This window comes from Sinocyclocheilus grahami, unplaced genomic scaffold (genome assembly GCF_001515645.1).
Source record: "Sinocyclocheilus grahami isolate Dianchi unplaced genomic scaffold, SAMN03320097.WGS_v1.1 scaffold693.1, whole genome shotgun sequence".
In the NCBI taxonomy this organism is placed as follows: Eukaryota; Metazoa; Chordata; class Actinopteri; order Cypriniformes; family Cyprinidae; genus Sinocyclocheilus; species Sinocyclocheilus grahami.
Window position 1 is genome coordinate 652769 of NW_015505872.1, and position 27597 is coordinate 680365.

General features: G+C 37.1%; 1 protein-coding gene across 1 annotated transcript in view; it reads right to left on the reverse strand.

Moving 5' to 3' along the window:
* LOC107559630 (teneurin-3-like) overlaps positions 1-15914 on the reverse strand; it is a 308103-nt gene extending 292189 nt beyond the window's left edge. Inside the window, exon 1 of the mRNA XM_016243524.1 lies at positions 15354-15914. The gene's annotated coding sequence lies outside the window, so the exon portion shown is untranslated. The remainder of the gene's footprint in view (positions 1-15353) is intronic.
* Between the last annotated feature and the right edge of the window lie 11683 nt (positions 15915-27597).

Below are 27597 nucleotides of genomic sequence, written 5' to 3' on the forward strand. Positions count from 1 at the left end.
TAGTCATATTTATAGAAAATAGTTTAGTGTTAATTAAAAAATTTACATATACTAATGTCTTAATGTTTTTTAAAGTCTCTTATGCAGTAAAAACAGTAATATTGTGAAATATCATTATATAACATTTTAATTTTCTTTTTAATACGTCATTTATTCCCGTGATGGCAAAGTTTAATGTTCAACAGTGATTATTACTTCACATGATCCTTCAGAAATCATTCTAATGTGATGATTTGCTGCTCAAGAAACATTTCTTATTATTAAGAAATTATTATTAAATTATTATTATCAATGTTGAAAAGGGTTGTGTTGCTTAACATTTTTGTGGAAACTGTGATGTCATTTACCAGATTCTTTAATGCAATGAAAGTATTTATTTGAAATATAATTGTTTTGTAACAATGTAAAAATCTTTACTGTCACTTTAATGCACCCTTGCTGAATACAACTGTCTTTCAAACAAACAAAAACGAAACAAAACAAATGTGTATAATTAATGTTTATATTTTTAAGTTGTTTTTCTTAGTAGATTATTGTTAGCCTACAAGAATGCGACTGAAATCAATTGTGAGTCCACTGTATTTGGTGCTGCCTATGTTGAGTGTTCCAAATCTGTCACTTGCAAGGTTCCAAGAGTGTCAATATATTGCCTAGGCAGTAGGCAGAGGGCAGCAAGGCAGCTCACTAGGTTTTGGAACATAGCTTCTTTTTTAAAATTTGCAGCAAATGTTTGCTTAACAAAGGATGAACATAAGAACAAACCTAAACTCAATGGCTGCAGATAACACTTACACAAAGCAAAGAAGTCAACTACTTTTGTGTACTTTGCAAAACTTGCCTCCACAGATTAGGATAAGTGGTGACTCTTTTAGGACTGAATCAGAACGCTGATATGGCAGACCCTCCCCTTAATTACTACTCTAAGAGCACCAGTGGCAGGCCTGATTTTGTTCAAAATGTCAATGTGCCCACTTGGGAGAACGAAAGAAGGGAGGGGGGAAACAAACCTAAATTGAGAACAAATGCAGAAATGTTGATGTCAACAATATTTTAAAGTGCCATGGGACTCTTCCGCTGCACGACAGACAACAACATATATCATATCATTCTGCTTGTGGTTTTTAACCAAAGGAATTTCTTGGTTTATTGTGAAGAAAGACAGAGAGACACCATAAAAGAGAAAGGAGGGTTGTTTGTGTTTCAAATTAAGCAATAAGATGTGTGCTAATAGTTGCTGATTTAACTGCGCTATAGTGCAGCGGTTTCTGAGGACGACACTGTCTCTCTCTATCTTTTACTCTTTTTGACATGAATACAGCCACTACCACTAAAGTAAAAGATGCAAACCTTCAAATCCCAAGTGTGGGTTTATGAGAAGGATTTAAAAAAATAAATAAATCTTGATTGATGAAGTGGTTATTTTCTCTTGCTGAGCACAAGAGTCCTTTTTCACCATTACTCTGGCAAGCACGGACACCTGTAGCTCACAAGCTGTCGCCATGTCAACGGTGAGAAAGAAAGGAAAGAGATGCAGGCAGGAAAGAAGTGTGGGGAACAGAAGACTCCATTTCAGGGAACGGGAGTGCGGGAGAAGCCCAGTCAAGCTCATGGGAGGGGCAAGAATGATGAAAGGCTGTTGAAAGCTCTTTAGTTACAGGCTCCGTGAAGAGATGTACTTCTCACAACATATGACACAGTCACCTAAACCACTCCTCTGAGATGATGGGTGTTGAAAAAAAGCTCCAATAATGCATGTTATGTGTAAAATATAAAGTGAGTGTGTCAACAACACCCTCGTCCAGGTGTTGGAAGCATCATCTGATTAACAATATAACATGGCAACCATTGAAAACACAACAATGGATAAAAATAATTCATTGTTGCACTAGATAGTGTCAATCCACACAACGAAAACGAACATGTAACAGTATTTCCATACTTAGGTCGCTTTAAAATAACCAACTCAGACCCCATTTATGTGGATCAACTGTTGACTACACAAACAAAAGTAAAGAAAAAAAAAAGCCTGGGGCTTTAAAAAACATTTAAGAGAAAACAAAAGTGTTACATTTCTGTTGTAATTTCTTTTATATTTTACATTTGGAATTGCAAATTGGTCAGGTTAAACCCTTGAGCCTGAGGCAGAACACTGAAGGGAAACCTTTGAATTTCTGTTTGTAGTTAATAACTTTTTCTTTATTAAAATAAAGAACAAAAAAAAAAAAAAAAACAACCTACAAAAAATACTAACATTTGAACTAAAATAAAGATGAAAACTTAAAATATAACTAATTCAAAATATTAATAAAACTATAATAGCAACTCAATGATACTAAAATAACACTTTTCAGCATTATATGAATACAAAATAAAACAAGTAATGTTGTCAAGACCTTTACAACTAACCAAGTGTTAAAACACTCTAATTTGTTTCAATTATGATGTTCAAGAAGAAAGTTGAGACTGGCATGTCAAACCATGTGAGCCACACATAGTTGTTTTATGAGCGGCTGTATTATTATGTGGCTGCAATCAGTGTCTTCAGCTCATAAAGTGTATCTGACTACAGTCTAATGTACATTCTACTGCGGTCCATCTTAATTACATTGAGATGCACTTAGTGCCATGCAAATGCATCGCAAACCTACTGGCTCAATGTAGTACCCATTGTCCTTCACTCTTCACTCACATGGGACTCCGTCATTAATGACAGAGGAGTGCGCTGAGCAGTCACTGAACCCTGCAGATGAAATTATCTCTCTGTTACTGGCAGGTTACGGCTGGACGGTGCTGGAGGCACCAGCGAGCGGTTCAGCACCTCCTCTGATTCTTTAATGAATGTGGGTGGGAAACCAGTAGGGATGTTAGGTCTAACTGATGGATAACACAAAGGACAGTAAGTACGTTTACATGTATAGTTATAATCGAGCTACAGCATTTTTTTTAAAAAGTGTAGTCAAGCTACGACTGTATATTTTGCCTTGGTCTTTTGGAGAAAATGTAAAATATTAGGGCTAAAGCATTGAAATTGAATTTGTACGTAAAATTACAAATTATTAGTTTAGTCTGACTGAAATCTGGGCCTAAATTGAAGTAGCATTTTATGGATTGCAGTTGCAATTTTTTTTTTCCAATTTCGTTCTGTTCTTATACTCTAAAATCCGACTGGATGAGCCATGTTCAAGCCACACAGACCGCATATCATCTGAATTTAATAATGATGTATACTCTTGTTCTGTCATGCCTAAAACCCTCTTACCTGTGGTAAAATCACTGTAAAATACAGCCTCTACTGGCTTATCGCTTTAAGATACAGCCTAAAATCCTTATTTTGTTAAAGGGGTCATATGATGCGATTTAAATTTTTCCTTTCTCTTCGGAGTGTTACAAGCTCTTTGTGCATAAAGAAGATCTGTAAAGTTGCAAAGACTAAAGTCTCAAATCCAAAGAGATATTCTTTATAAAAGTTAAGAGTCAACCACGCCTACCTAAAATGGCCCGTTCTAACACGCCCCCCCATCTCTACGTCACGATGTGGGAAGATTTGCATAACGCCGCCCAAATGTTCACGCAAAGAACGAAGGCGTAACTTTTATTCTCGCTGTAGTATTGTTGTTGCCGCAGCCGCCATGACGTGAAGGCACTGTGTGTTTCATTGTGAAAGCGAAACTACTTTGTTTAGCCCTCCAAAAGAGGACGACATGCCTAGAGCTGATCCGTGCTCGTCGCTGAGGAAATACATCAGCTTCGCACTGTGGCTCGCCGGATCGGCTTTCACCGTGGACGAAGCGGAGTCCAGCCCGGGGTCGTCAAATGTAGTTGCCGCAAGCCCGCCGGCCGTTCCTCACTCTAGCCCGCCCGCCTCCGCTCACTCAAGCCCGCCGTGTGTGACGCTGTCACAATCATCCAGTTCAGCATAACATGGAAATATAAAGTTTGACTAAATTCATAAAGATAAAATGGAAACTACAGTGCTTCCCACAGGTTTGAAATATACTTGCGGTGGTAGCCAGGTGGAAAATCCTCGTCTTACCCATGGAACAAAAATGGTCTACTACATTTTACAAAAAAATAAATAATGTGTGATTTTTAACAATATTTTTATTTATTGAAATTCATTTTAATTACAGAGGCTACTATTACATTTAATTACATACTAATATTATGCATGGTCAATTATGCAAAATTACAGCATTTAAATGGTTGAGTTCTCCTTGCTTTGTCATATAGTGTCTCTCTCAGTGAATGGGTAAAATCTATATATTGTACATATCAAATAATGTTCTTTGACTTTTCTTCCCATGGGGAAGCATCTCAGCCAGAAACTACAATAGTTTCCTATGAATTAAATGGAAATTAAATTAAATACAATTTATTGTGTAACCAAACTACCAATAATGCCCAGAAAATAAATAAATAAAATAACTTAACTTGTGACTTTTAATTATAAACAAGCCCAAAATACACCAGGACTCTTATTTTGAAATGTCTATAGTATTATCTGATGAAGGAGGATAATGAATCTGGCTGATCCTTCTTCAAATGAGAGATAAAAGATGCATTAAAATTATGCTTACAAAATTATCATTATGTTTGTTTTACCATTTTATGAATTTTTTAATACTTTTTATGACATTAAATTTAAGAAAACTCACACAGAGGGATTTTGCTTTATTCGCACATGTGCTTCTAAATACATTTCACAGTTCGCACACGTTGTACAATGACCAGGAAATCAATGTTTTTTTTCCCCACTCTATTTTTTTTCTTTTTTTCCCCCTTCTTCACACACAAACACACACCTACACCCACACAAGCAGGGCTCACACCCACACACACCTGATGTAATCTGGCAGACAATGCCAGCAGAGTGAGCCATCAGAGGGAGAGCACGCCCGGTCTAAACCATCTCCCAGCTGGCTGCGTGAGCTGGGCCCGTCTGGCTGGAAGCTACAGATTAATTAACAGTGTGCCATGAGAGCACTGCACAAGTGTGTGTGGAGGGGGCGAGGTGTGTGACATTCAGCCCGGCCTGCTCACGCACCCAGTGAGCTCTGGATCTCACGTCTCTCCGCCCTCGCCATCATCATCATGGCCTCACGCTCTCACCCCGTCTGCTCGGTGACCGCAGCCAATCGCCTACCAATCAGGACAGATAAAGATAAAGCGCTTTGAGAATGTACAGAAGGAATGCAAGAGCTGTGACCGCTGCAACAAATAGCCATTGGGACTAACAGAATTTAGATTTTTTTTCTATTTACATTTTTAGTTACACAGAACAACTATCAGAAGAGCAATACAAAGCAATACAACATCTTCTTTTCTCAATTGTTGTTTTCTCAATACATTAGTGCTGTGTTCGATACATCGATACGATGATGTATCGTCACAGAGATTTGACGATACGAATATCGATACAGCTGGCCCTGTATCGATATTGTGGTACGTGCGCTGCAGTGGACCGCGCTAAATTTAAATACAAGAGCAGCATTTAAAACGGAGTAGAAAAGGGCAAGGTTTCTAAAAAATAATGAATAGAGCATAATATATAGGCTACAACAAGGTTTAATCTGGCCGTAGACAGAGGAACACAACCGGGGTTGCCTGATATAAAGAGACGTAATCCCCGAAAAAGAGCTTCCCACTTGTGTAATACGGAAATATCTGCTAAGTGTGTTACATGTTTTTGTCAACCTGGTAACCATGTCCATGTGAGTGACTAAACGTGTGTGTGTGAGGTACAGTGAAGACAGCGCATTAGTTTAGAACTCTTCTAATTTTTATTTTTTAAACGTGGAGAGTGTGTTGATTTGTGCAATGATAACCTACCAGCAATGTAAAGATGATTTAAATATATTAGAATTAGTACATTACAATATACATTTATTAGAACAAGTACATTATTATTTATGGGCTTAAAAACAAGATACAAACAATCAGAATATTGTACCTGGTGGGGAGTGCATAATGTAAACATGAAACATATGCCATTACCTATAGGCTATTGTACTGTGGTACAGTTATGGAGGCCCTTCATAATGCAGAGGTCAGCTGCCTGCTCTGCCAATAGTTAGCAACAGCCCTATGGTATGCAGTGTTTAATAAACAGCTGTTTTACAAAATTCTTCTGAGGTGAAATTCAGTGCAGTCCCGTATCGTGATATGTATCGTATCGTGGCCTCTGTATCGTGATACGTATCGTATCGTGACTTTGCTGGTGATACACAGCCCTAGTATACATGTATGTTCATTACATCAGTTGTCCTTTGCTGTTTTTGCTTTAAGAGCAATATTTAATATTTCCTGCAATTATAAAAATGATTTTTCACACAAAACGAAACATTAAAAATCTAATAATTTTATTTAATTACACATTACTAATACCTGACGAGAAATGTCTAGAAACTCAGGAGCCACGCATAGTTGTTAAAATAAAAAATAAAAAAATTAAGTTATTAATTAATGAAATTACTTTTTTAATTAAATTATTATTTATCATACAGACAAAAACAATAACATTAACACTTATTATTATTACCTGATATTAACATCATATCACAACAGCATAGGCCCTAAAATATGCAAAATTATTTGCTGAAACCTGTATTTGCTGTGACCCAGGACCACAAAACCAGTAGCATGGGTATATTTGTAGCAATAGCCAAAAATACATTGCATGGGTCAAAATGATAGATTTTTCTTTTATGCCAAAAATCATTAGGATATTAAGTAAAGATCACGTTCCATGAAGATATTTTGTACATTTCCTACCTTAAATATATCAAACATGTATTATCATTAGTAATATGCATTGTTAAGGACTTCATTTGGACAACTTTAAAGGCGATTTTCTCAATATTTAGATTTTTTTGCACCCTCAGATTTTCAAATAGTTGTATCTCTGCTAAATACTGTCCTATCCTAACAAACCATACATCAATGGAAAGCTTATTTATTATTCAAATAAGAGTCTGACTGGTCGGATGGCCTTAGACGACAACAAAGTAATAAATAAATTAATTAATGAATAAATTAATGAATAAATAAATAAAAGGCATAATAAATAACAATAAAGAATAAATAAAATAAAAATAAGGAAAAATAAGGAGACTTGGTACCCTATAGGAAAAGACCTGCCGACCATTTTTAGGTCGCAACCCATTAGTTAAAAACAAGCAGAAAAATATATTTTTGTTTAGCTTTGAATGGGGGCTAACGGGGTTCAAATGACAGAGGAAATATCTAACCCATTCTGAATTTGCACATCAATAGAAAGACAAATCGAGCGTCCTCTCTTCCTCCTATAATATATATAATAGAGAGAGTGACAGCGCTGTGACTGAAACCCGAGATACATGTGCTCCGAATCATCGGGCAAAAGACTGTCCCCGCTACCCTCTCAAAATCTCTCATAACACCCATTCTCATTAGAGGGATGGAAAAACTTGGGGAACGGATCGATGTTTTCATTTTTCAAGTGCTTGTATCCATTAGACGGGTAAAATTCATCCATCAAGCAAATTCCTTTCTGGTTAGGCCCTGTCGCTTTAACAAGTAGCGAGCTCAATGTGCAAGATGTATTGCTCTCCATTTCACTAACCTTCATTACGTCTTTCATGTGTCTCTCACCCCCTCCTCCTATCTCTCTCTTATAGAGAGCTCGGAGACACTACCGGCCATGTTCTGTAGCATACAGCGCAGGCAGTCAACCTCTCATGTTCTTCGCATTAATTCAAACGCCTTTTTTACAGAAATCATTCAGCATGAATTATATATGACAGCCCCTTTTACCCCCTCACTTAGGGGAGCATATAATTCTATAATTTGGTGGTTTTCATATGGTATTTAAAGCAAAATTGAGTGGGCCTTCCTGTAAAGCTGAAACTAATGGGAAAAGGGGGTTACTGCATTCCAAAAGTAAGTGCTCATAAAGTTATGTTGAAACATACATAAATAACAGTGGCAAAAAAATTTCATCACAGCCATTAGAAAGACGAATCCCTTATTCTGGCCTCTCCACCTCCGTGATCTTAATCCAAAGAAAGCTATCAAGAGGACTGTTCTGTTTCAATTTCTAGAGCTAATGCTCTAAAAAAAAAAGCAAAAAGAGCTAATAAATTATGTGGTAAATTACGGTGCACCGAGCACTTTCAGGCAACATATCACAAGGTAAATTGCTCTAGCGTCTACAAAAGAAATGGTCCAGCTGAAGGGAGAGGGGTGAAAAGAATGATGCAAAGTAAGTGAGCGAGAATTTTGAATTTATTTCAATATTTATTTTTCAGTGGAAAAAAAAACAAATTAAAATCGGCACAACCTTTCCACCTGAGCCGATGTGAGATCAAGTAGGTGGTATTTGACTAAAAACCCCACTTGCTCACAGTCTCCGCTGACACGGGAGACAAAAGCCTTGCTCCTCTCCTTAATTAACATATCTGCCGTGGAACGCTGCAGCTGGACTTAAAAGGTTACGTGGGGCTGGCCATGCTGGTCACAAAGCTGCGCCTGCAGGAATGCTGAATCTGCTCCAAGAAAGCCGAAAGGAGTTGCAGGGGGGGTTTGGATTGGCTGTATCAGTGACAAAAGGGAAGACTGATGGTCTCACCAAGAACCAGAAAGACCTTTGCGCGAACCCCTCTTCCGCCACAGGAGAGCACGGTTCATGTTTACATCCCTCCCTCAAACATCCTCACACACTTACACACAGCAGCCTCCATTTTATTTACTGCGGCATTCATAAAATATGGATGCCCAACAAGATACTGGAGGACACATGATAACAAAATGGGAAAAATGAAGTATAAAATATCACAGCATCTGGCACTTGGTGAACTATGACCACTGACTTGCTCAAATAAGTATTTCCCTTTAATCATTTATTGCCTGGTAAATTATCACTGAGCAAAAAAAATGTCATTACATCGCTAGCAATGAAAGCATTTTAAACATATTCACCTGTAAATTTCACACTAGTAAATCTTAACAGTCTAAACATATGACATATTTATTAATAAAGGCCATACAATCATGATAAACAACAAAAACGGAGTACAAAGCGTACCTGCCTCTCAAGTCCAATGAATCAGGGTCTTAAGAGGTCATAGAAGAAGTAGACCGCCTGAGATGGGAAGTCCTGCGCTGTGCCCGCTGCAGTGGAGTGGCGTACAAGAGAACTTAAAAGGTGAAGCGTCGTAAGGCGGGTGTTGTAAGGTACGGACACACAGATGACTGACCTGTCGTACTCTATAAAAGTGTCTGACGGCAGGTATGCCATCAGCCAATCCAAATTCAGCATTCCACGAAGGACGCACAGGTACACACAAACGAAGCAGAGGACTAGGACACACATTTAGTCAAAGGAAAGGACAAGTGCGTCAGGAATGAATTTCTAACCTTGTGAAAAAAAAGAAGAACTATAAAAGAACTATAAAAGAGACACGCGCGCACACACATACACACACTACTCTACAGAAGTTTGGGGGGCAGTCATTTTTTTGAAAGAAATTACAGTAATACTTTTATTCAGCAGGGAAGCATTAAATTGATCAAAGTGACAGTAAAACATTTATAATGTTACAAAAGACAGAATTAGAATGATTTCTGAAGGATCATGTGATGCCATCACAGTAATAAATTACATTTTAAAATGTATTAAAAATAAAATAAATGAAAATATATTAATACTATTTCACAATATTATTGTTTTTACTGTTTAATGGTAAAATTAATACAGCCTTGGTGAATATAAGAGACTTCTTTCAAAAACATTTAAAAAATATATATATATATATTAGTGGCCCCAAACTTTTGAATGGTATAATATAAATACTGGGCATAATTTTGAACTACATCAATATGAGATAATCTAAGAAACAGCTGTAATAAGGTCAAGGAATGTAAAGTAAATGAAAGTAATGAATGTAAAACAGACTCTAAAGTTGCAATCCATAGTTAACTAAAATCGCAGGTGTTTCTTATACTAGTCATATTTGGTAAAGGCACATTATATGAGTATGACTGAATGAATGAATGAATGAATGATGGATTTCTGGGTTCGACTCCAGCTTGTGTAATGTTCTGATCCTTATCCTCCTATCTCCCTCAACTATCCCTAAATAATAGCTAAAAGCCTTAAAAAACAGACACACATACTTCTATGAATCACCTACCATTAACTACTCATTCCTCCTTTACCATCATCATTTATTTGGAACGCATAATTTGACAGTTGGCAGAGGGCACTCAGCAGCAAATCCTAAAGCACAGCATAACAACACCAAACCCACCTTGTATAATAACTGTTGTCGATTATAAATCTGATGGAAGTTTTCATAAGATGGCAAAAACATTGTTAGATAAAAGAAGGGGAGAAAAAAAACCATAACAGATTTAAGGTTGGAGGTGGAGCCATCTTAAAAGCTGCTGGTTACTTCCCTATTTCACACTCGACAGAATTCACACAATCTTTGTCTTCTGCGCTGGTCGCACTGCATATTTCACCAAAAAGACATACGCTTGCATGTAACACACCAGATCCGTCCAACTTTTTTTGATGCAACTGGAAAGTTTTATCTATTTATTTGCCAATCCCAAAGTGTTACCAACTCGAGCTGGTGGTTTTTGCAGTTTGTTTATCATTGACCATCACAGAGGCGCCAGTGTGAAATAAAGTATTTTTAGATGTTGACATAATGGCTCGAAGAGGGACGAGACCATGAATTTTTCATAGCGGCTCACAGGGAGAGGTCATTCGCCACTCTTTCTCTATAAAAGCGGAGGGGAAAAAGAATTTCTGGAAGGATGCGAGCGGCTTTCACCCCTCTGAAAAATAAACTGATCAGCCAAGTACAGCGACCTAGAGACACAGACACAAAACCCTACTGAATGTTGAAAAATTGATTCCCTCATTGTCCAGCTGTTCTGAAGCACACACGCCGACTCAAACCTCTTATTTCCTGGTACCCGTGCCGCTCTCCTCAAATTCCCAGCAAACACAAGCAGCCACCATCTACTGAACACTATGCTGGTAAGTCAACATTGTCTTGTGGGACACGACAATGAAAAAAGGTGTCCAGTACAGTAGTGTCACACTTGCCTAACAATTCTTTGGTAGTCTCCATGAGAATGGATTTGTTTTGTTTGTCTGTAATGGCATTATTCATTCGCCACTCTTTCTCTATAAAAGCGGAGGGGAAAAAGAATTTCTGGAAGGATGCGAGCGGCTTTCACCCCTCTGAAAAATAAACTGATCAGCCAAGTACAGCGACCTAGAGACACAGACACAAAACCCTACTGAATGTTGAAAAATTGATTCCCTCATTGTCCAGCTGTTCTGAAGCACACACGCCGACTCAAACCTCTTATTTCCTGGTACCCGTGCCGCTCTCCTCAAATTCCCAGCAAACACAAGCAGCCACCATCTACTGAACACTATGCTGGTAAGTCAACATTGTCTTGTGGGACACGACAATGAAAAAAGGTGTCCAGTACAGTAGTGTCACACTTGCCTAACAATTCTTTGGTAGTCTCCATGAGAATGGATTTGTTTTGTTTGTCTGTAATGGCATTATTAGACAGTTAGCAATCCGTTTTACCATTTCTAAACTATTTACAGCTTTGACCGGCTCTAAAGAGTGGATTCCAACCAGAGTGTGCGTCCGTGTGTGTGTCTGCGTATAATCCTATTTGAAGTATTTTCTGTGTTTTCAATGCATTGAGGAGTTCAGCATAAATCAGAGTGACAAGACTTAAAAGAAAAGGCTTTGCATTAAAGAGTCTAGGTCAAGGGGATGGGTCTTAAACACAGACAATTCCTTTCTTCTCTGAAATATTAGCACACTCCGACCGTTACCAGACGAGTGAAAGTGCATCCCTCAAAGTGTCAATTAAAGCGGCACAACAGCGGCACATCAATACGCTCGAGCTGCCATGTGACATTTTAATTAAGCCTTGCATAGGTTGCGCATAACATTCCATCTGGTCACGCAAGTCAAAAACATTATTTGCTTCCTCACCTCTCTTCCACAATACATTACAATGCACCTATGTCACACGCACACAAAAGAATGTTGTAAAGAGGCACAAGGCCTCGGCTGTCGTTTGGCATGTGCACTCAAGTCAGTAAGCTTTGAGTTAGTGTTGGGTTTGAGTTGGTGTTGGGCAAAAACACTAGTGTACCGTCTCCATCTGTAAGCATGGCTGGGCAGCAATGAGCCTACTCCAAATGCTACACGCCATTCAGGCCTCGTTGGTGTGTGTGTGTGTGTGTGTGTGTGTGTGTGTGTGTGTGTACATGCAATGCCGACTCCCAATTGTTCATGCACTGCATTTAACAAGCTGGTGAATCAGTACCATACCATCAGAAAGGAAGTGTGGAGATACAAATAGTCACATTCATTCACATGCACAAACACACACCGGTGTCAAAACAACAATGCCTATTTATCTGTTCCCAATCACTGTGCTCCTGATGATTATTAATCATGTTAAGAGTCGTATTGCCTTGAAAATGAAATTACACGAAAATAAATGTTTCTGCAATTAGCTGTCATGCCTCCCATTGACAGGGAATGATTAAAACGAAGATGCTGACTAATTGGGCTTTGAATAATGAAATGATATGTATTCTGACTTTTAAGCAGGTGCGAAAGCAGAAGCAACAAGGAGATGATAAAACATCTGGCCACACTGGACAGGTTCTGTCAATCAATCCACCTTCAGTGAATCCCATTACCATGACAACCCCCAGCCAATAACATCTGTACTGGCCTTTATGAGGGAAAGAGGACCACTATATGTGACAATATTAGCATCATTACAGTAACAAATGGTGCCTTCTTGCTCCTTTATTTGATTTGAGATCAAACATGCGCACGCTCTCTCCGTCCCACAAGCCTCGGCCTGCCACGGGTCTTCTAAAAAAAACAAAAACAAACAAACAAAAAAAAAACTCTTTCTGTCACGATATAAATGACACTTCAGAGTTTGAAAGTGCTCCTATCGATCACTCTAACTTTAATGTGAAATAATAAAATCAGTTCAAGTTTTTCCATTGTCTGTTTCTTTCCCCCCTCCCTGTCTCTCAAGTGAACAAAGGCCAAGTTCAAGGCAACATCAAAAATTTATTTCAGCTACACTTCAGATTAGTCAAAGGTCTCTCAGCATGCACGCACACACACACACACACACACACAATGCTAAATCTCTCCTCGCATTATTACATACATCCCCCATAATACATTAGTTTCCCTGCAAATACATTTTCAAATATTTCTGTTTAAAAAAAAAAAAGTAAATCAGGCATAGGTATACAAATTCATATAAAAAATTGCACTATTATATACAGTAAGTCATATCTAATTTGCACAAGACACCAATATTTGTATCTCAAACATCTTGTGCATCTATAAATGACTGGGTCACGGATTACACTATCAAATTGACCTGACCGACCTGAACTAGAGAATTCTAATAAACAGAATGTCAGATATGTGCTTAGAAATACTGGCACAAAATAAATCACACAACAAAACCTTCAGTAGAAGGCCTAAACCAGTCAAAACAACCAGGAGACTGAAACATGTTTCTGAACACAGATATATATAAAAAAAACTGAATATAGGAGGGCAGTCCAGAACCATGATTCAAAGGGTGGCCATGTCCGTTGATGTCCGTGACTTTAGCGGGCAATATACATTAACATTTAAACAAAAGACCATTTAGGATGGGCCAGGAATCTTTCACCAATCACTATCGTCAGTATCAGCTTTCAGCGCAATTACAGTACATGGTGATACCTCAGCACCATGCTCCCTTCTACACTGTTTTCAGTCTGTGTGTGTGTGTGTGTGTGTGTGTGTGTATACGTCAGGTTGTTTCTTCTTTATCTATCGAAACACAACCTTCAGGTATGTGTTCATAAGAAAAATTTAACTGATAACCTTTTTTTTTATCTTATTGCTTTTCGGAATACTGTATAAATGTTTGAGTAGTCTGCAATCCATGATGTGCTTTAGAGGTTTGGCTCAATGATGTACAGATCAGTTTGACATTATAAGTAATTTAGAGACACCCTTACTGCCATTAAAGTCACCAAAGCAAATGATGTAATTTGTCTGAAAAAAATAAACAAATATTTAAATAAATATTAAAAAATTTTCTGAAAAATATAAGAGAAAAAAGCTGCTCAGAAAACACACTCTTATATATATATATATATAAAAAAAAAAACTGCCAGAGTGTGTTATGTGAAATTGTACTGTCTCATACTTTTATACTTTCAAAAACTTGGTTATGAGAGAATATTTGTTTATAAGCATAAGCTAAGCTTTTTAAATGCTTTTAATTAATCATTCAGAGCTGAGAATAAAGCTTAAACAAACATGAGATAAGAACTGTAGTAAAAAAAAAAAAATGACTAGGTGAAGTTAACCATCACAGATTTTCTGGAAAACAGCTACTTTAAGACATCGTCAGCACACTGTGAATTAGTTGATGCTGTACACAGTAGTTTCTCTCTAAAGCAGGTCTGTATGAAACACTCACAAACAACTTCAACACATGAGCAGTGAGATATTGTAATATTGTTCACACAGGATACTGTAACAGTCAAATAACTACTTTCATAATCTATACTTGTATTATGTCAGTTATTGCCATTGTTGTAAAACTCAATCGTACACAGTAGGATTCATAGAAAATGAGTTACAGATTTGCATTTTTAAGTTTTATAGATGCAGGTAGCCTGGCATTCTTATGTTATTTATTTTCATATCTAATTTATATATACGATGTTGTTTGTATTTATTTTACTGATCTGACTTTGTCATGCAGTACACTGCTCATTTTGAACATCATTACTGTAAATACATGTAAATTGTCAGAAGTGTTTAGTTAAGAACTGATATTTTATGACACCATTTTAAGTTGTTGTGCCGCACATTTTAAACATTTCACTGAAAGACAACGGAGACGTCAAGTAGATGAAGTTAATAAAACCACGGTGCTCTTAAAAATATACAGTGAAGCTTACACACACCGCACGTGAACACATTTACAACCTGTGTGCACCTACTGTCTTTATATTATTTACATTAACATGCGCTTAACTAAACTATAAATACCGAAAGTAATGTATTTCAAGCGACGAGCTCATTTTCTCCGTATATTAATTTTCATTCAGGAGTAATAATTTGATTTTTTTAAATCTAAGAATAAAACAATAATTAAAGCAAGCTTTAAAAATGAAAATTAAATTAAACCTGCCTTGACCTGTTTTGTCTCTATAAAAGGGTAAAAAAGTATTAAGTGTATAAATGAGCGCTCGCGCATGCTGAGGCCATCGGGCTTCTTACCTGCTGTTGATGTGTTTCAGCATCCCATTGAGAAAACTTCACTAAACGACGGTCAACTTCTTCAGGGAAAGACAAAACAGAGAGATGTTTCTTGCAAAACAAGTCCTCCTCAACTCGCTTCAAACAGCAACTCCCGTCCAAACGATATAGTCCGGAGAGCGCGAGATTCACTCAGACTCTCTGAATGCAAGAGCAAACGGAGGAGATCGGTCGGGGGTGATCGATGTGTCCAGCGCTGATGTGCGTATACGCCGAATATCAGCCGACACCGTCCGGATACACCGAGATACGGAGTTACACGAGCAGCCGCTGTTTCCTCACAGAGATACAACAAAGCCGGGAGTGCGCGCGTGCAAGCCTAACTGAAAGCGCTGCGAGAGTACAGATAATTCGCGCAAGAGTGTGTTTCCTCAGCTCTGGATCTAGCTCGGCGGTGGATGTGAAGCGCTACTGGTCCCCCCGCTGCGTCCAATCAGTGCGCTATGTGTCTATCCAGCACCGGATCAGTGATAAATGAAGGGTCATCCATGACTAACGCCGAACCCTGATGAATGACTTCCACGAGCTCGTCGTCATCATCGTGTCTCTGGATGATAGCGACTGTAGGCAGCTCATGGGTTTGGCTCTGTTTTACGTTTTCATTCGGGATGCGAAGTTCATTCTCACCGAGGAGCTTGGAAGTGCTGTTATTTTGCATGCTAAAAGTTAACACTTACCAAAGCCCAAAACATAGGGGACAGGGCATACTGCAGAAGAGTTTGATGTCCTGTATAATAATAATGATGATAATAATAATAATAATATGTGTGTGTGGGTGAAAATAACTGTTAGATTAGACCTTTTCTTTATATTTTATGGTAAAAACAAAATGGCAGAACTTTACTGTATTTAACAAACAAACAAATAAATAATGTGGCAAAATTGTTGCTGCAAATGGCGTTACAAGAATTATTAGGCGGGATTTTGGTGACATGCTACCTGACAATGCTTTTATGTCATTAGATTATATGTCATTACATATAATGTTAATACACTGACATATTTGAACTGCACATGTTTGAGAATATGTTTGTAAAATAATTAACTAGTTATTTAAAAATGAAAAACAACTGATATGTTACCTAATTCATTCTTATTACAAAAAAATATCATTTTAATAACATCCAAAGTAAAATGACACATATTACCTAGTTAAATAACAGTTTTTCCTGTAAATAAAGCCATTCACAATTTTTTTTTCAGTATTTCACAGTAAAAAAAAAGATATATATACTGTATTTTAACAATTTTTGTAATGCATATCACAAGGTAGCTTACTGTTAAACAGTTTTTACTTAACCATTTTACATTATTTTTTGCAAGATCCACTAAATTCCTTTATTCTAATATGTTCATTTCGCAACATTATACACAGTATGTGATATTTAGCAATATTTTTAAGAAGGACAATTGCCAATTCTGTCACATTTATGAAGCCAGTGCAGGTGCACATTACAACAGTACAGTGCCATAACCATCCATATCGCCCAACATATATACTGCAAAATAAGGTGATGTCACCCTGAAGGGGTTTATTGTCCTATGATGATTGTCAGACTGCTACTTACCAAATAAATAAGTGGACATGAAATATTGGTCTGAAATGAAATTATTTTATTATGTGAGAAGAAAGAGGCTGAGGACAAAAGCACTAAACTCGCTTCCCGTCTGAGCCCTGACCAACCTGTCTGTGTTTATTTTGCGACAAACTGGCCGACTGTACATCACTTACATTACATTGAAATAATTGATGATTTTATTAGATTAAAATGACCACAGGTGTCTCATGCTATACAGTAAACGAACAGAATGTACGAATATAAGGAAAAACAACTCAAAAGCAAGATGCCTCCATACTCAAGATGAATGAAGAGTGCACAGACAGTCTTGTAAGTTAAAATTGGCACTGCCACTGAAGCAAACCTCTGATGCCCCCTGACCTCATCCACCTGCTCCTAGCACCTACATTGGCAAAGTTCAAATGTTTCCACAAAGTCCTATGAAGCTTAGCAACTACACAACTCTTTGAGTGAAAGGAGCAGCAGCTGAAATTTTAGCAAGTTTTGGTGGCTAACCCGGCTTAACCCAGAGTGGTGTGCTTCTCGGTTAAAAACACCTGAAGAGATCCCCAGCCCCACACTTTATGCAGGCAGGAGAGCACTCAATTACCCTCTACCAAACTCACACAAATTCACAGCATCCTTGTTTCTATGGCAGATTTCTATTTTAGTATTTTCCGTGAAATTTTTTCCTTTCATTTACAGTTTCACACAACTCAGTATGCAAAACAATATAAACAGTTTTTGCTTTAATATGTAAAACACACCTTCATTTATTTAGAAAGTTAGCAGTAATTCACATGTCACAGGTCAACATTGAATGGCTTTAGAAGCCTGACTTAAATGTGATGAGCTAAATTAATGTAATCAGGTCTTCTCCTCAAGTTTCAGTAAGGATTAATTTCAGAGTTACTCTGTAAATGGTATGAATTATTAATTTCACTGACACCCAGAAGAACAAAAGTACAAGGGACTGGTGTGTCGGCACAATCTGGCTTCTGCTGAATGCTGAGGTATATTTTGATCATGGAGGACCTGTTTACCTTTGCACAAAAGGATAAATGACTAAATCACACTCCTATGGAGAAAAGAAATCATAGCAACTACTGTAAAATGGAACATTTCATTTGTAATTCCAGTTTTTATGCATAATGAAATTGTTCTGTGGAGGGATCATCATATTACTAAAGGGCTATTTTATATCATTTATTTTTTAACTTTACCCATAGTTTGTTCAGAGTATTCAAATACACAAAATAAACATATCAATAATTCTCTTTGTCAGTAAATGTGATGCAAGCAAGTAACAACATATATTTCGATATTAAAACAACTCTCTCAAACCATACATTTGTATCACGTTCAATATCATTATATGCATGCACTATATGTTCTAACAAATTCTACTTTAAACTAATGCACAAAACGCAGTATGGAGTACAGGCTTTGAAGGATATATATATATATATATATATATATATATATATATATATATATATATATATAAAAACATATATATATATATATATATATATATTACTGAACAGACTATAGTGTATTATTCTATCCCTCGCAGCCTTGTTTTTATTTGTGAAAAAAATAAATCAATAAAAGTCATAGTGGTCTAGAAATACAGTACTCTTAGCTCAGTTTAACACGTTTTACCATGTTTAAATCTATTATGCAGAAAACTACAGATTCTGGCCAAAAAATTAATTCCATCAGTATATCTACTCATGATATGTAAAACCATATATATATATTTGTTGTTGTTGTTGCTCAGAACCATTATAACATGTATCAGTCACTGGCTGAATTCACCATAGGAAATTTCCCTTACATTCAGACTTTGCATTAGGAGCCACTTTCAATAAAGAGAACGGTTATTTTGCTCTTCAGACCAGACTTCCCATTTATCAAAATCAATCCACATGGAGCCTCTTCGCTAAACACAAAGGGAACTAAATTTGCAATGAAGTGAAATGTTAACAAGGTAATCAAAACAAAAGTGTTGTAGTGGTGTTCAGGAAGATGTGGGGTGGAGATGGGGGGTCCGGTGATAAAATAGGTAAATAAATAAATATGAAGAAAGATAAAAGGACCCCTAGTGTTCTAGATGAGCTCCAACCAAACAGAAATCATTCATACCATCTGTGAGATAAACCCAAAATTAACATCATCAAAGTGTCTCATCTCCCCCTGCTTTCACCCTTCATCACTTCCTCTCTCACTCTCTTTTCTCTTTCTTCCACTGCAGGACACAAACACCCCCTCACACACAGCCCAATTTTCCACCCACACCGAAACATACCCACCGTTCAACCCGCAGACGCACACACACTCACACACCTGGGGGTCCAGATTGGAGAAACACAGTCCAGGATGCAGATCCATTCACCTGCTGCACAAAAGTTGTGAGCAAACAAACAAAAGTTGTAGTTTTCAACTCGTTTTGCTTCAGGACCCATTTTATGCAGGACATCAAGTTGAGAACCAACACAGCACCAAAATTATATATTACCGTTCAAAAGATGGGGTCAGTATTTTTTTTTTTTAGAAACAGATGCATTAAATTGATCAAAAGTGACAGTGAAAGACATTTATAATGTTACAAAAGATTTGTTTTCCTCAAATAATCATGAAAAAAGTTTTTTATATTTTCAACTATTTTGGCATTAAATTGTATTAAATAACACTGCAAAACAAGTTTTTCTAATAAAACGGCTGAGGGAGTGACATCTTTTTTGACATCTTTCTCTCTTCTGACCAACATAATTAATATTTTCCAGGTTTCTTGAAAAGCAAATCGGTATAACAGAATGATTTCTGAAGAATCATATGACACTACATACTGGAGAAATGGCTGCTGAAAATTCAGCTTTGCCATCACAGAGATAAATTACATTTTAAAATATATTCAAAAAACTGTTATTTTAAACTCTAATAATACTTCACAATATTTCTAATCAAATATGTACACACATCCACATCTGGGTCACAATCTACCAGTTGAAACCACAAAATCAACGAAACCGGTTGAGAACTAAAGAAGAAGAATACACGTTCCTTCCCACTTTGCTGGCCCAGTGTGTGTTTAAGTATGTGTGTGCGAGAGAGAGCGAGACGGATGCCGCTTGGTCAGTGCCTCTGGGGCGGCCTCGAGTGGGCAGCAGATGCTGGCAGTGACGGACCCCGACTTCGCTCCATGCTTGACTACATACAGAGCCGTCCACATCCTGTCCCTGAGTGTCCACAAATGCAAAACTTCCCTCTTGTCCTGCATGCTGACAGACACTCAGCTGGCAAACACAACTCACTGCACCAGAATAGGTGATTAGAAGCAGATATCCACACAGAGGTGCCGAGCTTTGCATGTGATGTCTATGCTGATACAATCCTACCTGCTGCACAACAGCGACATAATACATAGAGTAATAAATAGTCCATAATACATATTAATGTATATTTGCATCACCAGTTCCTTCACATACACGGTCTGTTCCCTCTCCTAATTATTGTCTGGAGCTCTGCCGTCAGTGTGGATCTGTGGGAGTGTCTCAGTTTGGCACATGTACGCTAGGACGGTGCACTGAAAAATAGCCCTCCCCCCACCTCCATGGGAGCATCCCTCACATGGCCACTGAAGTGTTAGGACGAGTCAATGTCATCCCTCTCTCTCTCTCTCTCTCTCTCTCTCTCTCTCTCTAGGCTGTGAGGTCCCCCTCATCTCCAGCCAACTAGGGCATAGAACTGGAAACCTCCAGATGTGTCAAGTGACCATCGGGCTCTGCAGATGCACATCACTGGTTATATCACTATGGGGGGTTACGTGTGTTCATGTGCCAGAGAAGCTTGCGGAGCGCTGTGTTCATGATGCTGTGTAAACAATATTGGTACAATTCCATACATGAAATGAGAATTGAATACATAATGTGTACATATATGTTGCGAACATGAAAAGTGTTTTTTTTATAAGATGTGCAGCAGACGGTAGGTGCAAGAGAGCGTCCATGCAGACAGATGGATTAAAAAAGTGTTTGTGTGCATTTACAAAACAACAACATTCATATTATTTTCCATTTGTAAATGAAACAAAACTACTCTTAACAGAAAATATCTGTAGTCTTCTGCAAAACATACTGTAATAATTAGAAAAGGGGAAAGGTTGCAGCTTCGGCTACATGAGCAGTAGGGAGTTAACTTCTTATTTTCTCTTTATTTCTGTGGTTGGACAGAATACTGTATGTGTGTAGTCGTGCAGCCAACATTTTTTTGAAACAGCCGATTTTGTCTCCACCACTTTATGAAAAAGCTTGTAACAAGAATGTGTATAATATAAAGGAAGCATTTCCATTTCTTGAGCTCAAGTTTTCATTTGGTAATGGGTTTTATAATGGGAGGTGATCTGGCACTGAAATGTGACATTTTTAAATGTTCTGCTGAAAGGTTGCTGCGATTGTCATCAGCAGTGGGAAGCGCAGCAACAATGTTGTCTCAACTTTTCATTATCGATATTCCTTCCAAAAACAAACAACAAAATTCAAAATTCATGTGTTGTTCTACCACAGCAACACATGAAAAACATAGAATAAAGGGAGGATAAAAAAATGTGCAGACATTTATAAAAATTGTGTTTTTGTTGTTACACAGAAAAAAAGGAATCTTCAAAAAACTCTTCTAATACACTGTAGAAAAAAGCCTTTCAATGTTAAAATTCTGCTGCTTTTTTGCCCAATCATAATGTTAATAAATAATTTACATTTTAGTTTTAATTTAAATACTCTTCTACATAACATTTTAAAATGATAATAATAATAAAATATTTGAGCCTCAATTATTTATGAGGAGCTAAGCCTTTGCCATGTCATGCCATCAAAAACAACACATTTGATCCCTCCTTCCTTTCAAAACTTGACGCCCGTATTGTCATGGGCCCCTTTTTTAGGAGCTCTGTGTAATCTAGTATGCCCATTCAATTTACCAAACTGAGCTTTTTAATAATATGCTTCCAGTGGGCAGAGAAAATAGTGTTTCAAGACTGCATTCACTCTTGCAACGCAGATGCCTACCCTGCATGTGATTTTGCCGTACTGCTCCATGTATCATGCTCAAGCCATGATAAATTAATTCCCTTTATTCTCTGACCTCCATCAATTTGACAACATCACACCATATTTCATGGATGACCCCATCTGCAGATATGGGTCCATGCTGTACCTAGAGCTGAATGTTCCTGCTCTACCTGGCACATGTTACAGACAGCACTAGATGGAATGCATCCATTTTTCACTTTCCTTTCTCCTCGTAGATTAGTGTTGAGATATTGACAATGATTCCAGTATCTCTCTTTGACATGCACAACCTTTTCTGTTCCTCTTTTTCGCCCCTAGACGTCAACTCTTCGTTTCGTTGCGCTTTGATACTTGATTGGATTTTCTGTTCGATTGTTTTTTTTCTTGTATATTGAGGTCTTGCTCTCTTTCAACAGTCTGCCTCACACTTTGTTCTTCATTAACCTGTGCAATCAATACAGAATCTTAGAGTCAATCCACATGTAGCTTAATAAAGAGTTAAGTTCGTGCGAGTCTTTCCACTCTGAGATTCTCAGTGACACTTTATAACTACAGGGACTAGTTCACCCAAGATGCATGGGGGTTTGGCTGCTTACAGCTATCTGTGGCATTCCTGTAAGATTTGTCATGATGAGCAATTGAATTGTTCACACTAAGCTGGAAGCAACAATTCACAAGAAGGTCAAACACACACACAAAACATGTACATACATGCACTGGTTCAGACGTGAGAAGTTGTGACAACACAAACACGATAAAAGAAAATCAGACAAGACACACACACACACACACACACACACACCCACAGTTTGGGGGATTCCAACCTAGGGTGGGCCTATTATGGGATAGGGGCATTAAGAAAGTGTCAGCAAAGTTGGTGATGTGCATGTGGGAGATCATGTGTGTGTATCGGCTGCCAGTCTAAACACAGGAAGTACAAGCACAAATCAACTGCTGCTATCATAAACTGATCTGATCTAATTTCTGAATCCTAATAACAGACACAATAAACCACTTTACATTTACAGTAGCGATGCCATTGAGATCGGAGACTAAGTGCTTGTCCTGTTTATAAAACTGTGGGAAACAGGATCCAGTGGCTTTCGAACAACTGACTAAATCAAAGAAGAAAAAAAATTAAAAGCAAACATCAGTTAAATAATAATAATAATAATAGTGTATTATTAATATTACTTTTTTAGTTTTATAATAACAATGTATTTAATATTTCATTTAATTAAATATTTCATTTCATTTCATTTAATCAGTGCTATGTTTTAACACAATTCTTCTCCCAAAGATTGATTGAATCCTTTTTGTATTCATCTGTGTGAGTAAATATTTTACAAAGACTGATGATTAAAACTTCAGCGGTTGATGATAAATGAAGCATACATGATGTGAACTCAGCAACTAATCAAACATTTAATGTGCTCCCTTTTGTTTATGATTTTTTCATTGGAGAAAAAAAATAACTATTTAAAAATCGTTCCAAGAATGTGCAAAGCAATCACTACATACGCTTCATTTAATACCAGAAGACAGATTATGTCAAACACTTTTGGACTAGAATAATGTTTTGCTTTCAGGTAGGATATTATCTGAGGCATTATGGCCGTTTACGAACTATTACTTAATTGATAAAAAGCACTGTAATCTTTTTCCTCTTAAAATAATTGCCATGTACCACTATAGCTGTCAGCGTCAATCTCTGCGTAGACAATCACAAGTCCAGACCACCAAGTGGGAGTTTGACTGACACTTTAGAGAAGGAACGCACATTTGATTCCTTTAAAAAGAAAGGTATAAAGTTTCTGTTTAATTTTCCCTGGGGAGAGGCTTGCTTTCTAAAAGAGGAATTTGGAGGAAAAAAAAAATCAAGTTGTGAAAGCCAAGAAGAAAATGGAGATCACGTTATTACAACGCACTTATGCCGTGCCATGGTTTTAATTTTGGAGCACAAACAATAGGTCGGCAAACTAAAACAACAGGGCTGTGGAAAAAGGGATCCCATTAAAGTAAGTTGGCACAGAGTGTAACAAGAAAATGCTGTAATGATTCAACTCATATGGTGCTATGCAATAATAGATGGCTGGAAGCATTTTGCTTGAGGAGACAGTAATCACTAGCAGGTACGCACTGGCGGTGATGTCATTCCACAGAGGGGCTGTTGTAGACTGTAATAGAGAGGGGTAATTCGATGCTTACGCTGCGGCTGTGGGACGACACTCCTGCTTTAGCCCCATAGGTAAAGGCCTACATAGGTGCGACATGTATCGTCGTACTAAAAGCACTAAGTTTATCACTGTGAATCTGGCCATCCTGGGACTTTTCCGTGTGCGTGTAGGAACCCTGAGAGGTTGTTGGTGACGGGGCTCCGGATGACCTTTCAAGCTACATGCCAACAAATGAAAGATGCAATCTGCCACCTACTGACGTGATATGTCTCATTATGTTAATACGGGGCTGTTCTCAGTCTCCTGTGACAGAGCTGACTTTCGACCTAGTTTTAAGATACTGGGAAGAGCCCTTCAGATTCTAGGGATATTGGGCCTACTTATGTCTAACAGAGGATGAATATTACCTGCTGAAAGCCTATTATTAGGCTGTTCATACATTTGAATTTGACTCTGAATAGGGACAACTCGCTCATCTGCTATCAACAACAGTAATGTAAAGTCACCAGAGATATCTTTCTCTCTCACACTTTTTTCAGTTTCTTTTAATTTATGGGCATTTAGCCTTTACTATATAGGACATAGAGCTGACATAAAAGTATATAAGGAAAGAGAAAGGAAGTGGGACACAACGTACGCCGTACTTAAACCTGGCTCCCCGTGAGAACATGGCTCTTTACATATGTATACGTGTTGTATGGTTGTATGTTGCTTAATTTATATATTATTCATTAATTATATATGATAGATTACTTATATATATATATATATATATATATATATACTGTACATATTTAAAATAACTGTTTTGTATTTTAACATTCTCTGATGGCAAAGCTGAATTTTCAGCAGCCATTACTCCAGACTCCAGTCTTCAGTGTTGCATGATCCTTCAGAAATCATTCTAATATGTTGATTTGGTGCTAAAATATTAATAATGGTTCCTATTATTATCGATGATCAAAACAGTTTTTCCTGCGTAATATTTTAGTGGAAATCACGATACATTTTGATGACCTTTGATAAATAGAAAATTCAAAAGAACAGCAGTTATTTGAAATATAACTCTTATCTAATATTACAGAAGTCCTTCCTGTCACTTTTTTATCAATTTAATGCGTACTTACTGAATAAAAGTATTAAATAATTTATTTATCTATCTATCTATCTATCTATCTTTCTTTCTTTCTTTCTTTCTTTCTTTCCTTCTTTCTTTCTTTCTTTCTTTCTTTCATCTTACTAACCCCAAACTTGTTGGTAGTGTATCATGGTTTCCACAAAAATATTAAACAGCACAATTGTTTTCAACACTGATAATAACAAAATGTTTCCTGAGCAGCAAATCAGCATATTAGAATTATTTCTGAATGATCACCATGTGACACTGAAGACTGAAGTAATGACTGCTGAAAATTCAGCTCTGCCATCAAACAGTTATTTTAAGCTGTAATAATATTTCATAATATTACTATATTTACTGAATTTTTGATCAAATAAATTTAGCCTTAGAAAAATTAACATCCATTCATTCATATAATAAAACAACACAATTCATGTATGTGTGCAAATTCTAAAAGACACACACACACACAAAAAAAAACAACTTTTATTTAAAATTTCATTCATGTGAAAGACATGCTAGAAAACATGACGAGTTTCACGCATCCGCTTACGAGGCTGTATCAAGAATCATTGACTTAGACCCGCTCAGTCCCCGAGGATATTTGGGCCTCTAATAGATGCACTGTATGAGTAAAGGTACGGAAGTTCTAAGCGGCCATGCATTATTTTTTTTTTCCCTTCTTGTTTTCTCATTATAACGACTTATTTTCTCGTTATATCGACATGACGAGAGTTGTTTTCTCGTTATAACGACTTAATTTTCTCGTTATATCGACATAACGAGAGTTGTTTTCTCGTTATAACGACTTAATTTTCTCGTTATATCGACATAACGAGAGTTGTTTTCTCGTTATAACGACTTAATTTTCTCGTTATATCTACAGGTTTGTTTTTACTGATTAAAAATAAATAAATAAATAAGAAGGCACCAATCAGATCTAATTACACAATATTTCTCTGACTCAGGCTGCTTGGCTCACATCCCATCATGTCCGTAATGTGACTCACTCCCTTCGTCCCATGTGGAACAGCTTTGCATATGGTTTTCATAACTCAACACCTTTAGAGAAATAACCCGTGTGATCTGTTGGGAAGCTAAAGTGACAGCTAACAAAAATGGACAGTTTTTGTCTTCATGAGGAAATGATTAGTATTTACTGAGCTGCCTTGAGGGTGTAATTGACCACTGGAGTGTGTGTAGTAAGAGAGCGAGGGGGGACACGTCAACGCTGTGGTCAGCGGTGTTATTCACAGCGGGGGCCGGCTGTTGTGATTAGCATGTGGAGTTATCTGATTCCTGCACAATGGGAGGTGGCCGTGCAGGTGAACTGATATATCGTTGGTTGCTGTGGAAGAGGACATCTACCTTTAATGAAATAGGCTTTTTTCTTCTCTCTCTCTTTCTCTTTTCTACATTTTGATGTGACAAATGGAGACGGGTTTACGAATAAAGCAGACGCTTTGTGCTAGTCTGTCCTAAGAGTCTCGTCTGTAAAGGTCACCTTTCAAACGATTCACCACCATTTCCATTCCCCTGTCAGACTCCATCACAAAATTCAACAACTCTATTTTAGGATTATTACTATTATTTAAAAAACAAAGCTTGGAAAAATGAGTGAGATGGACATTTTATTTATGCAATTGTCATTTGGCTGCTCATCAATGTTATCTTCAACCTGTCAAGATGCTGTTTTGAACTGAATGGTGCATATTAATGAAGTCTCATTCATATCATTTCAATTCCTTCTTATCAGTGATCAATGGTGCACAAAACACTGGCCTTTAAAAGAATAATGCACTTTAAATGATTAAAAAGGGCCTTCTAAGCTAGGCCACATTTCACAAAACCAACTTGTGTAAGTTTTGTTAACTATTGGTAACACTTTACAATAAGCTCTCATTTTGTAAACATTAGTTAATGCATTAACTAACATGAACTAACATTGGCAATATAGTTTAACAGAATTTATTAACCTTTGTTAATGTTAGTTAATGAAATGCTCGTGTTCATGTCAGTTAAAAGTGCTAATGTTAAAAGATGCAACTTTTGATCTTAAAAATGTATTTATAAAACGTTAAGATTAACATTATTAAAGATCGATAAATGCTGTAGAAGTATTAATTGTTAGTTCATCCTGACTAATGTTAAAAAATGAAACCGTATTGTAAGTGTACCTGATTATTAGATATATAGGCCTAATTTTAAAATAAGACCAAAAGAGAGGGAAAAACAAAACAAAAACACATATTCAGTGAGCTGTACTGAAAACAATAT